We start from the raw sequence: 14,407 nt of genomic DNA, 5'->3' as shown, positions 1-14,407 counted from the left end.
TTATTTTTCAACATTTACAATAAATTTGTGCAATAGGCAAAGTGGTAACCCTTTCGAACATGTAGAGCATTACAAACTAGTTCGTAGAAGTTGATTTATTTATAATAACAACGATTAATATTATGCATATTATTATATCGTACAATGATATTTCAAATTCATAATAAAAAAAAGTTGAAAATAATATCTTTAAATTGCTGACCTGGATATTATTTATTTAAATCTTTGAGTTGGCTCGATTTTTCTTATTCAATGTTAATTAGCGCTGATCAATATTATTGCGATGAATATAATCAGATTAAATAATTTTTACGAATTACAGCGCTTTCAGATGGAGCGGAGCGTCCGCGACTTCGAGCAAGTACCATAAGTTTATATGAACAATTTCACATGGGTCGCGTATGTTCCGTCCGGATGATTTCGTCCGTCGGCTATCTTGAAAAAAAAAACGCGAACGAAGCGGACGCTCCGCTCTATCTGAAAGCACTGTTAAAGTTGATATATTTATATACAATTTGCACAATTTATGAAAATAAAGCTAATAATTAAAAAAAACACTGTAAATTTTAAGAAAAAAAATCCGTTGCATTTTTTTATATCTGAATGTAGAGACCGCGTATTACATAATTGTACAGGGTAAGTCTTAAATAAGTACAAATATTTTCAGGGGTGGTATATTTCGACCCTATAATCACGTCTATGAATTTTTTCGCTAAAAAAAAACAAAGATTTTGAATTTTTCAAAAAAAAATATATTTTTTAAAATTTTTAGTTAAATAATCAGATTAAGAGTCTATTACGCTGTACTGTTCGGGTCGCTCTCACGGGTCGGGTAATGCGGTTGTGTTGCCGAAGGAAATATATATTATATTTTTGAGAAATCTGCCTAAAGCGGCGGCTACACGACAGCGACTTGCCTGCACGGTATAGTTTGCGCAAACTAGAAGGAACACTGTGCGGTGTCCACACGATGCAAGTAAGAGCGTACATTCATCATTATTTTTATTCTGAATTTGTGGTTCCGTTCGTGGAAATGTCAAGTGACGAATTATTGTTTTTTTATTGCTTATTGTTAAAGAAAAAACAGCAAAATAAACGGTATGGATCGAAGTGGAGTAAAAACTGACTTAAATAGAAAACAATTTTCTTGTACGCATCATTTTTTCTGTTTCTATCGGAATAATCTTTAAATTTTATCTTCCATAGACATGGCAACGATCAATATATTTCAATAAAACTCGTCATAAACTCCTTATTAGAATAAGTACGAATATCAGACATTTTCTAAGAGTTGATAACTAATAACACAAAACCCACATAAGTCACAAAACTGTACCTTGAACTCGCTGATACCGTCTACACGTATGATATCACCGCACAAACTGGTTTGCGCAAACTAAAATCTTTAGCAGTGCGACGTTTACGCAGGCCGCGCTTGTTGATTTGTGCGTGCTACAGTTTTACCGTCTACACACAGCGAGTTCCCGATACAAACAAGTTTGCGCAGGTAAGCTCGAGGTAAAGCTTGTACGTGTAGCCCGCCCTTAAGGCTTAGCCCGATCCTGTCGTGTTTAGCCATACCCAAAATTCCAAACACATATGCTTTGATTAAGGCTTGATTATGGTTTGCAGAGCTTCAGCATTTACCATAAAATAGCGAGCAATTTGTTACAAAACTATATAAATTATATATCATTGTAATCACAAAACTTCAATCTATATTCGTATTGTAACGGAATTTTAAATTATATCTTTATTTTCGAGAAAATTTGGTCCAAACATAAGGAATATTTTGTTGATGTTTGAGCGTCAAAATCTTAAAAATAAAGAAGTTGTCTAAAAATGTGCTACAATACGGATATAGTATAATCCTTTATCTTTAATTTCCTTCTTGATTTGTGTAAAAATACCTAGCCAGTTTTACACAAAACGTTAAATGCCGAATGGACTCTTGATATCTTTGATAATATAACAACATAAGTAGTAGATTAAATTTAGAGGAAGAAAAAAACAGTGGTTTTCAAAATTTAGCAAGAAATAAAACTTAAATTTTCACTTATAATATCACAAGAGCTTAAATTATTTTCGGAAATTTTTTTGAGGGCACGAATATTTTGAAAATTATCCCGAGTCGAAGACGAGGGATAATTTTCCTAAAATATTCGTGCCCGAAAGAAAATTTCCAGGAATAATTTAAGCTTGCGTGGTATTCGGTAAGAAAATTTCACACCTAAATTTGAAAAAAAAAATATTAATCCAACATCATAGATAAATGCAACAAGTTTAGATTGGAAAGCACGTAAAAATTTTAGGTCGCGAAATTATTTTGGGTCGCGACCGTTATACGCGATCTGGCGCTGCTATAGCGGTCGCTAAGAACAACGGCAAACAAAAACAGAAATAATTTTCTCTTGTCAAAGTCAGAATCTTCAAAAATCATAATAATCTTTCAAAATCTAAACCGCTCTCACTAAAGAAATTCCGAAAAGTGTTTATAGCGTCCATTTTCAAAGTAATTATTGCTATCTTGTGAGTTTAATTCAAGTTTTATTTACTCCAACCGGTAATAATTGTGAAAAAGTGGCATTAAAAACTTAAAAAGCTGTGCTGAGAACTGTAAACTGCAAAAACCATCGTGGATCGTGGCATAACGTCGGTTTCCAATGTTTCATAGGTATTTCATACATGCGTCCTTATATAAAATAAAGTTTCTTGTATGCAACACACTGTATTTTATTTATAAAATTAAACGAAAATAATAATAAATTTGATTAAACAATATTTGGCGATATAATTCCGGAAAAGCCGAACTGCCCGGAAATTTTCAAAGTTTTGGGTCGTTGCAAGAATAGTGCCAAATATGTTTACATTTTGTCCTTATGGGCATCTCTTCAATCTAAACTTGTTTTATTTATTCATGTCCAACATGACATTTTAAAATAATTTCAATTTGTTGTTGGCCAAGGTATTGATGTTTTGGACATATTATGTGTTTTTGTCATTTTTGTTGCGATTCTGTCATTAAGCTATTACTAGTTTTAAAACGTCTGTACGTAGAGTAAGAAGTGTATAGCGAAATGTCGCGATTTGGAAAAGTAAACCAACAAGTCATTAAAGAAGAAATTGAAAATATAAAACCAGATAACACCCGAAAATCAAAATCAAGTGTATGGAAACAGTTTGTTGAATTTTGTGATGAAAAGTCGTATAATATTCATGAGTGTATGAGTGTAGTACAGCTGGCTACTATACTGGAGGACTACGCATTTAATATGAAAAAGAAAAATTTTGAAGATTATAAGGAAAGTGTGGTCAAAGTGATGTGGAACTCTACTGCTAAGCAGTTGCAAGAAATTTATTACGAAAAATATAAAATAAAATTTAATCCGTTTTCTGATGTGGAATTTGTGACCGCCAGAGCTGCACGCGATGCTAAGCGCAAAATACTACAGAGAGATTCAGCAAAAAGAAAAGTGAGTGCTTCAGCCTTAACCAGTGACGAATACAAAAAAATTATTGAAATGTGGGATGAAAATACTCCAGATGGGTTGCAGCGTAAATTTTTTCACATAGTTTCACATGAGCTGGCATGGAGAGGAGGGGAAGGACATTCTGCTTGTATCCAATACTTCAAAGAAGAAACTGATAATTTCGGAAACCCAAAAGGTCGGATAGAATATAATCCAATTTTCTCTAAAACCACACAAGGTGGTTCTAAAAAACTGTCGGATAGTAAATGGTTGATTAGAAATTTCGAAAATCCACAAATGTGTCCGGTTCGCTTGTTTAGAAAGTTGATGGAAAAAAGGGGAAATCTTATTCAAACCGACAGACTATTCTTAACACCAAACCCATACTGGAATCAACCCAATTCGAAAGGATGGTACAAGAATAGCCCAGTTGGTAAGAACATTGTATCTTCATGGTTTAAATCAGCAGCTTCAGATATAGGAATTGACACTAAAAAAGTTAAAATAACCAATCATTCTGCAAGAGCAACAGCTGTTTCGAATTTGGCCAAGAAAGGAGTTGGTGAACAACAGCTCATTAAAATTACTGGACATAGTAATAGTCAGTCGATCAAACCTTACTTACAGTTGGACGCTGAACATCATCAACAGATGATTGAATCCATGAGGAGCATTTCATCAAGTACTAGCCAGTTCAATCATGATCAGAGCACAATGCAAAATAAAACAGAAAATACCCAGATTCAAACCACCAATTCAAGCCAGCCTACAAACATTTACAATAATTGTGTTTTTAATATTAATAAAACCTATAATTACTAAATGTGTTTCGTTATTATTTTGCTATATTAGTCGATATCATTAAAGATTTGGCATTGAAGATAATTCAACATGAAATAAATTCTAAAAAAATCATATAGATATATCCATCATATTTCGTTAAATAGAAAAATACCAGCTTTAGTTAAATAAAGGCGGCAGAACTATATTTTTTAGAACATGGCAATTTCGAAGAAATTCATATGTAGGTATATCTAACATATTTCTTAAATAAAAAATATTACTAACCTTAGTTACATCAAATGCTAAAACTCAAATGGGTAATATTTCAATATATAGACATTGTAGTTCATTCACATTATGATTGTAGATCTTATGTTTACCTTTTCAACTGTCAAAAAATTTCCACTAAAGTTTCGTGGCGCCTCGAAAAAATTTCCGGAAATTTTTTCAGTTGCCATGGTAACTAGTCAACATTAGAGCATGTTATTGGTTGAAAAGTAGAGGTGTGAAATTTTCAAAGTAAAATATCTCGGCTATTTTTGACTGAACAAGGAAGGCAAGGAGAGAAGTAAGCTTTTTCGTAGTCTTTCTATGTCTTTCTATTCAATGCTTCAAACGTACAACGTATAAAATCGTGCACAGAAATCGAAACGAAAATTAAAAAGTTTTGTTTTCCTTAAAACCATTAAAGAAAAACTACAGCTAACTAAATAGAATTGTGGTTCTACGCTCTACCTATACAACAATAAAAACACTCGTACAGAAAGTCTAGATTATTACGTGTCCAGACTAACAAACTAAAAAAGAAAATGCAGAGAAAGAACAAAGCTTAGAGCTTTTATTTTAAGATCGTTTGTTTTAGCCTGTCCAATGGATTAAGTTCGATTCAGAGGATTGGTATAAAAGAAACTGCGATTCTATATCCAATTTATAATGCCGATTAGGATTTGTTGCCAATTAGAGTGGTTCGTGACATAAATACGATGTTATTTTGCTGAAATACCGGGATGTGACAATCATATTTAATAAATACTGTCTCTATGTCCTATACAGGGTGTTACAAATTCGGGGTACGAGAATATCTCGGTAACCGTAATAGATACGAACATGGTTAAATTGGGGCAAAGTTGTGCCTTTGGATATTCACAAAGATGCCATCATAAAAGTTCAAAAAATTTGAAGGATTATTGAGTTATTTGGAAAAAACGGATTTTTTTGTAAAACTTGAAAAACAAGTTCGTTATAATAATGCTTTTATTTATTCACTATTCTAATCAAGAATATGCATTCATTCCTTCGGAAACTCTCTATTTATTATCCAGTAATGCTAAAACACTCTATTTGAAAGTCGATTAGAGAAAATAGTATGATTCATTGGCAAGCGATGTAAATATTTAGACAGTAGTAGACGGGCCGGCCGGCTGTAAAGTAGTGTTGTGTTTTGTCACAGAGCTGACATTTGGAGGTTGCCAGTCTTTTGACTAAGGTTGCGAGTCTTTTTGACTATTAAGGTTGCGAGTCTTTTTGACTATTAAGGATGCGAGTCTTTTTGACTATTAAGGATGCGAGTCTTTTTGACTATTAAGGTTGCGAGTCTCTTTGACTATTAGGGATGCGAGTCTTTTGACTAAGGTTGCGTGTCATTTGACTATTAAGGTTGCGAGTCTTTTTGACTATTAAGGTTGCGAGTCTTTTTGACTATTAAGGATGCGAATCTGTTTAGCGGCAGATTTGCGTCCGGGGGAAGCGCCTATACTTATTTCAGGTGACATCAGCTAGTTGTTGAAGATTAACCAATAGATTCAAATAATATTTGAATTAGATGGAAGATATGGAATGGGATATATTGAATAGAATATCAGGCTAGGGGGCGGAGTAGCCCCGGGTGAGTTTTACTATTTAACTATCAATTTTATCCAGATCAGTAAATGTTTGTTTTGTTATTTTCATGTACAATGAGAGTCTGCTTGTCAATGACCAACTAAATGGATATTTGAGGTGAATTTGCATTGTGAGATCCGGTTGAGTAAGCCCCAGAAATAAGCGATTTTACATATTTTAAATCAATTTTATTTTTCCTGTAGTTTATTTTTAGGAAATCAAACAACTAATTACACAATCTCATAGCCACTTTATCAGGGCTATCTTATATTTTTAGATATCCAAATTAGTTGATAAATTGTGAGATACATAGGACATAGACCAACTTAAATCTTTTAAATACGGACCTGCATTTTTTATTTCAGGTTTTAAAAGAATTCGGTCTCCTGAGTATACAGTGCAATTGAACAAAAAATAAATGTGTGCAATAGGGAGAGTGATTAATATTATGCATTTTATTAGATCGTACACTGAGATTTTAAATTTACAATAAAAAAAAGTTAAAAATAATATAATTAAAATTGCCGACCTGGATATTATTTATTTGAAACTTTCAATTGGCTCGATTTTTCTTATTCAATGTTAATTAGCGCTCATCAATATTGTTGCGATGAATATAATCAGGTTAAACATAAAGTGTGGCACATCGTTGTACTCAGAAGACTGAATTCTTTTAAAACCTGAAATAAAAAATGCAGGTCCGTATTTATAAAAATTAAGTTAGCATGTATGTATCTCACAAATGTATGTATGGTGTATGTATCTCACAAATTATCAGATTAAAATCTAAAAATACTGTCAGATAGCACTGATAAAGTGGCCATGAGAATGTGCAATTAGTTTTTTGATTTTCCAAAAAGTAACGACAAGAAAAAATAAAATTTATTTTCAAAAAACTCAGCAATCCTTGAAATTGTTGAAACTTTTTTGATGGTGAACATCTCAAGGCGCAACTTTGACCCAATTTAACTATCTTCGGATCTATTACGGTTTCCGAGATACCAATGCTCGTATCTCGAATTTGTGGCACCCTGTATATAGTTTCCCAGTTCTCTTGTCATGTGATGAAAGAGTGATATTTTAAGGTACTAAGAGTAGAAAAGATTGAATCAGTATTCCCATTCAATCTGAGGCAATTTGGTATACAGGGTGATTCACAGCCATGGCACGATATACGCTTATGGAGAACCAGTGACAGGATTTTTTTGAAAATTTGAATTTTTGCATAAAGACACCTGCTCCATCTGTCTAAATTATTTTTAGCAATTTAGTGTTGCCGCTTTATACTAAAAGTAGTAGCAACTTTCTTATTTTAAATGGAAAATCCGGCATATTATGAGATAAAAAATAAAACATGTGTAAAATTGACAAAAACATGATCTTGAATAAGCATAGGTTAAATCATAATATTCGGCATATTGAAAACTAAACTTTACTTTGGTTTATAGGTTAAGGAAAGTCGACATGTTCGATCTGTCTAACAGCGTTTTCAGATGGAGTGGACCATACGCGCGGAGCGTCCGCGCGGATGTTTTTTCAATATAGCTCATCCGGACAGAGCATACGCGACCCATGTGAAATCGTTCATATAAACTCATGGTACTTGCTCGAAGTCGAGGACGGTCCGTCGCGGACGCTCCGCTCCATCTGAAAACGCTGTAAATCAACTGATTGAATATCAAACAGGGAGAGCAAAAAAATTCTATTTCCGTTTGTTACAAAATACCTTAAATCATTGTTATTTTAAATTCAAGCCTATATATACTATATAAAAAATCGAAACTAAAATAATAGTTATTTATGGCACTACTATGTTATCTTACATATAAGTCACGCTGGGAAATGTTAGCCCTCGAGCAGTAGCGTGTCGTGGATAAAAGGGCGGAGGGGGCGAACACCTTAAGGGGTGCAATGATTAGAAACTTTTTTTTTAAATAATAAGACTACATGAAAACTTTTATTTTTTTAACTATAAATTTGTTTATTAAAAAGTTAGTATAGAAAACAGTTATTTCAAAGATATTCCAAGAATCAATTAAATTTCGTCTATATTTAGATCCTGGGCTGTGTCTGCTTCAATACTGAGAAGTGATAAATAATTGGTTCTATCTTGTGTGCTGGTACACCTCTGGTAATTATTAATTCTTCCTAATCTACTGAAAGATCGTTCTGCACCAGCACTGTTGGTTTGGTTTGGTTTGGATATGAAGACTCTAGATTATTGGAAATTAAAAATGATAAATATTCGTCAGGTGCAAGTTTGTGATCAGCATTAATTTCTTCTAATAAACTGCAAAAATATTTATATTCCTCAACTAAAGAAGGTTTAACATCCGCTTGGTAAAATATCTGTAGATCTATAAGCCATTTCAAATTGTTATCATTGACGTCCATATTCAATAAACAATTAAATTTTTTGCATATATTAAGGAAGTCTTCAAACCGAGTACTTAACTTCTCTAGAGTACCAGTTAAAATGTCTAAAGTACCATAAAACACTGATATCTTGAAATGGCAATCATTCTGGATTTCATCATGATTTTTTTTATACTTCTTTGTCTTTTTGTGGAAAATGATGTTGACGTATAGCATTTATTTGCCAAAATAGTAGCCTGTTTTTTAAAATTTTCAAAATATTTTTCACTTCTTAATGATTTGAGATCTTTATTAGTTAGCAGAGCGAGTGTAAGTTGATATTAACCTTTTGCAAGTGATTGGATTGAATATATTAATTTTATTCAGCACTTCATTATAATCGATTATATTTCGGTCGGTGATTAACCGAATTTATTTCCATCGTGACTGCTTTCGTCTTCTTCTTTGGTGGCGCCGGCGCGGCGCAACGTTATGTCTAGCCTTTGTGTTTTTATTTATAGACAATGGTCTAGCGATAGCGTAGTTTCAAACCCATATGAAAACTTTCGTACGCCTACTTCGTTAGAGATTTAAATTATTAAATATAGATAAACATTAAAAAACAAAAACAAAATGTGAGAAACATATACGTAATTTTTTTATCTTGAAGAGCTAAGGGCACGGTAGGGCACCGTTTGTTTTTGCGTTAAATTTAGTTTTTCTATTTTTTTTCAAAGGGCGCCAGAGGCGCTAAGCGCATAGGGGCGGAGGGGGCGTTCGCCCCCCCCCTGGCCCCCTATACGACACGCCACTGTCCTCGAGGCCGTAGGACGAGAGGGCTAATTTTCTCAAGTGACATACAAAGTTTTATCCAACAGCAGAACTGTTTCATGTCCATTCTCTAAAGAATAATTATTGATTGAAAAGGATCTACCAGTTCTACTTTCATTGTTGCGAATTAATAAATTATCAGGATTCGTTTATGTTATTATGCAATATAGATGTGCGTTTTTTTTTTGTAAATAAATAGTGAAGCACATTCAATAAATGAATAGCACTAGTGCTATTATGAATTCATAATAACACGCAAATTTTAAAATAACAAACAAGCAATAAAAGGTAATAAATACGTTTATTTATTGTAACGGCTTCCAACAAAAAACTAGTTATGTCTTCTTTTCTTAAAATTCTCGATTTTTTTGACCGAAATCCTTCCCATTTTCTTTTTAGAAATGCAATTAAATGGACGTACTTACTAATATATATCTGTATTTTTCTTCACTGATTTAACTGAACGTAGCATGGAATAATATACCCAAAGTGATGAATGAAGCCCTCCTATGTTTTAAAAGATGTTCAAAATATGCCAGGAGAACCTTTTCGTTACCACTATTTTTGATTCCTTTCCCTTTACACCAATCTTCAAGTTTTACATAGGCTTGCTCGTACGTTTGTCTTGATTTTTCGGGAAGTAGAGAATCGACAACGTTTTGCGCAATGTCTTCAATATCCGAAGGGTCACTTTCAGAATCAGAATCACCCATATCAATATTATTTTTTGCTTTGTGCTAAAACTGAACGTTTAACACAAAATTGAACATCAATAATTGAGTTGTCAAAGTCAAAATGGAAACAATCAACAAGCACGGTTACCACGGCGTCGACTAATATGGGCACCCGATAATTTTCAATTTTAATTTTTATGAGGATATATCTGATATTTTAAATTAAATCAAATCTCTTTGGATCGTTCCTCGTGTCGCGTCGTAGATTTAATTTTGAATGATACACGTTCGATAAGAACTTTTTAATGAAACTTGTGTAACGTTACACGCGTTTCATTATGATGTTCGTATCGAACTTGTATCATTAATAACTATTATATGCATGTATACATGTGAGTAATGTTTGTATAAGTAGTGGCTGTTGGATAAAATTGATTTTCAACGATATATCATGTTCCTATTAGTATACCTAAACCTTCTGGTTTCTCCAGTAAAGTCATTTAAAAGATAATAAACCCTATCAATTTTTCAAACATTTTCATAAACAATTCCATTTATGTGTTTATACTGTCAAAGAAAAATATTGTTTAAATATGCTTTTTGTAGTACTCTGTTAAAAAATAACCGTCATATTGCAAAAACGTTATTACCCACCTATTTTTCTGTTTACCGAAATAAAATCGAATCGATATGCCAGTTATTCCGATTGGAAATAAATCCAGTCCAATTTGTATGTGCAAATTTACTTAAAATATTTAAATTGGAGCAGACCATGTTGAAAACCAAATCTTTGATTAAGTGCAAACCTAAATCGAAATCAGTTACTGCTAAACCAATGTTTAATTTTAGGAAAAAATAAAAAAAATTCTAGGCAATCTTTGATTGGTTTTAATTTATATCGAGAACATGTTATATACATTATTCGCTTTTGTTATTTTTTAATATTTTTTTAATTCTTATACACTCAGAAAATTGTTCATCAAATTTAGTTTTATATTTTTATGGTTTTTTTAGAAAACTGTACAGGGTGGCGCCTCTCATGCGCCGCGGAAGCTCCAAGGAGGACGGTAGTTTATATCGAAATTAAATTTTGGCAGCATATTATGTAGGTTTACTGAATTTTATAAAAATATACAGAATTATACAGGGTATCCCCAAAAAAAGTTGCACATCAAAGTTGTGTTTTTTCAAATGGAACACCCTATTTATTAATTGATTTTCGGATTCTAGGAAAAAAATAAAGGTAAGTTTTATTAAAGAAGCATATACCTAAAATCTAAAGATTTTGACATATTTCACATTTTGTGAAAATGATGAGTAAATTTTAAAATTCAATAACAGCTATCTAAATTTTAGTTGACCCTGTATAGCCTGATATTTAATTACAGTAACCATTGTATGTTCAACCAAATTGAAATTTGAGCCAAAAAGTTATACAGGGTGAGACAAAATTAATATGGAACATTAGTCACTTTTAAAAGCAAGTTACTCCTTTATTTTAAATGAAACACCCAGTATATTTTTCGGGTGTTCAATGGGGAATTTGTATATCTTCAAAATATTATTAAGGTTACCTACCCCTCAGACAAAGATTTTCCTAGATATTTAAATTTTTATGATTTTGCGTCATTAGATCTTTATTATTTGAAAAAATCTAGGTGGCTGAGTGGTATACCTTTTGTTAATTTAACAAAAATTAAAGATTGTAGAGTAAAATACTCAACATAAATAAAAAGATACACATTTAAAACATATTTTAATTATTACAGAATTAAAACTAGACATAAACCTATAATTATGTGACGCTCAAAATGCTGCTTTTCCAGTTAACTGCATAAAATGATTGTCTTTTCAAAAGGATCTTTTCATTTTAAAAGGTATATGTGGAAGTCTACCTCTAAAAGCAGCTACAATGATTTCTCTCATGTTGTCGACAATAGTTGGTCGAGTTTTGTAAACACTGTCTTTAACATATCCCCATAAAAAAACCCAGACTAGGTAAAATCAGGAGTATTTAAGTATTCTATTAATTGGTGAATGCATACTGCACTCACCAACTAATAGGATCATGTCAATTCTCTCTGATGTAGGATAAGTTTGCATTTTCGGCAAATTTCTGAGAAATGTTTTTGTTTTAACTGACACAAAATGATAACTAGTTGGCAAAGTTGGACTGATTAGACAACTATGAAGTAATGTCAGACATATCACAGCCACCCTAGATGTTATCAAATAATGAAGATCTGCTCTGATCAAATCATGTAAATGAAAATATCTAGGAAAATCTTTGTTTGAGGGGTAGGCAACCCTAATAGTATTTTGAAGAGACATGAATTCTCTATTGAATATCGGAATAATATACTGGGTGTTCCATTTAAAATAAAAGAGTAACATGCTTTTAAAGGTGACCAATGTTCAATATTAATTTTGTTTCACCCTGTATAACTTTTTGGATCAAGTTTTAATTCGATTTGAAGTACAATAGTTAATTTAACTATATATTAGGCTATACCGGGTAAATTCCAGTTTAGGTAGTTTTTACTGTAATTTAAAAATTGTTCTTTATTTCTAGAAAATGTTAAATATGTCAAAAACCTTACATTTTAGTCATATACTTCTCTTATAAAACTCACCTTTATTTTTCTCTCAGAATCCGAAAATCAATTAATATATAGGGTGTTCCATTACAAAAAACACAACTTTGATATGTAACTTTTTTTAGGGACACCCTGTAGAACTCTCTATATTTTTAAAAAGTGCTCTGAATTAACCTACATATGCTCACAAAATTTAATTTCAATACAATCTGTCGTTCTCCTTGGAGCCTCCGTGGCGTATGAAAGGCGCCACCCTGTATAATATTTTTAACAAAGTTTTGCAAAGCCATGAGTTTCTCAAAATTCACAATAAAAAAATATTTTTATCAAAAATATCTTTGCAATACATTAAAAATAATAACACAATTATTAAAGAAGAATGGAAAAACATAACACAAAGAATTTGCAGTCTCATTAACAGTATGAACCAAAGTTTACAGACAGTTATAGCAGCAAGCAGGGGAGGCAATACAAAGTATTGGAGTATTTTTTACAAGTTTTTTGTTTGTACACTTAGTTATTATAGTAAACGCCACGAATGTTTGGGAGTGATTCACCGGTCGCTACTATGTGAACTAATCTGTTCAAGGTCACATAAAACTTAATTCAAGTGCCGTGGTCTTTCAAGTCATATATAATAATCAATATATAATCTGTTGTAATCTTTGAATAAGAAGACTAAGGAAGGAGCATAATGCTATCCATGTATTCATGCATGGTGGGCGGCAAAAGCACCATAAAAGCACTCTAGGGTGGGGATCCTTGAGTTGACGATTCATTTGACACATTTGAATTTGATTTGAAATTTTGTGGATTTGTCAGTCTTTACGGAGCTTATTTTATGTTATTTATTATTTATTCTACTATTGATAGTTGTATAAAGGTAGTAAATCTAGATGGAAATTGTGGCAGCACTTAAATTAACAGTGACACTATCGCGATTTATCGAAAAAGACTCTAAAATAGTTGGTTGTGTAGCGTGCGGTAGATCTCGGCAAAAATTGTTCTTTAAATAATGGAACAATTTTCGCTAGTAAGTGACTATAATTTACATACGTGTAGTAAACCGATCATTTATGAAATTCACCTAAATTTAAATTATATATTTTTCTTGCATTTTAGCTTTTATTTATTACTTGTCAAAGATTAGATGTCAAAGAATTTAGATACGTTAACTTGACTTACCTGCTTCCAGTAGCGTATCGGATGTTTGTGGTAATAAATACTCTATTATAACTTATCTATTTTTATTAGAATTATATATATAACTACCAACATTTATTCACAACGTAAAATAAAACAACAAATTATTGAGTCTACCCCACGTCTACCCTACATTATAGTTTTACATTTTTTAAACAAACATTAGAACGAAACTGATAAATCGTTGAATTTTTGATGGCCATATTTGAGGCCCATCGCGGTGTACCTAAGATTTTGATATGCTCGATTCCTTAGTGTTCTTATTCATATGTTTGTAATTTGTTGTTTTAAGTGTCAAAGATTGTGCAAAACATATATTTTGTTGAAAATACCGAAATCATGAATATCCCATTGGTCGCTTGCAAGCACACCAATGGACTGACGCACAAAAACGAATCAATCAAAGAAACGCGATATAGTATCGTCTTTGTCAATCACGCTAACATTTTAGAATAAGTAGGAGGAGCGCAGGCAGATGATTAGACCGGGCCTTTAAAAACCTACGTCTGCGGTAAAAATTTACATTTTTAATGTAAAAATGATAGCGCGCGTGTCGATTCTAACTTCATCAAGCGATGAATCGCTCCCAAACATTCGTGGCGTTTAGTCTAGT

At 32.3% G+C, this 14,407-nt stretch overlaps 1 protein-coding gene across 1 annotated transcript in view; it reads right to left on the bottom strand.

Annotated features, from left to right (window-relative positions):
* The window catches only part of LOC115881462 (somatomedin-B and thrombospondin type-1 domain-containing protein), a 461,055-nt gene that overhangs the window by 101,954 nt on the left and 344,694 nt on the right, over positions 1–14,407 (bottom strand). The window lies entirely within an intron of this gene.

This window comes from Sitophilus oryzae, unplaced genomic scaffold (genome assembly GCF_002938485.1).
Source record: "Sitophilus oryzae breed Bouriz unplaced genomic scaffold, Soryzae_2.0 scaffold_172_pilon_pilon, whole genome shotgun sequence".
Classification (NCBI taxonomy): Eukaryota; Metazoa; Arthropoda; class Insecta; order Coleoptera; family Curculionidae; genus Sitophilus; species Sitophilus oryzae.
Note: the sequence above shows the minus strand (reverse complement) of the source record. Positions and strands in the feature narration are given on the sequence as shown.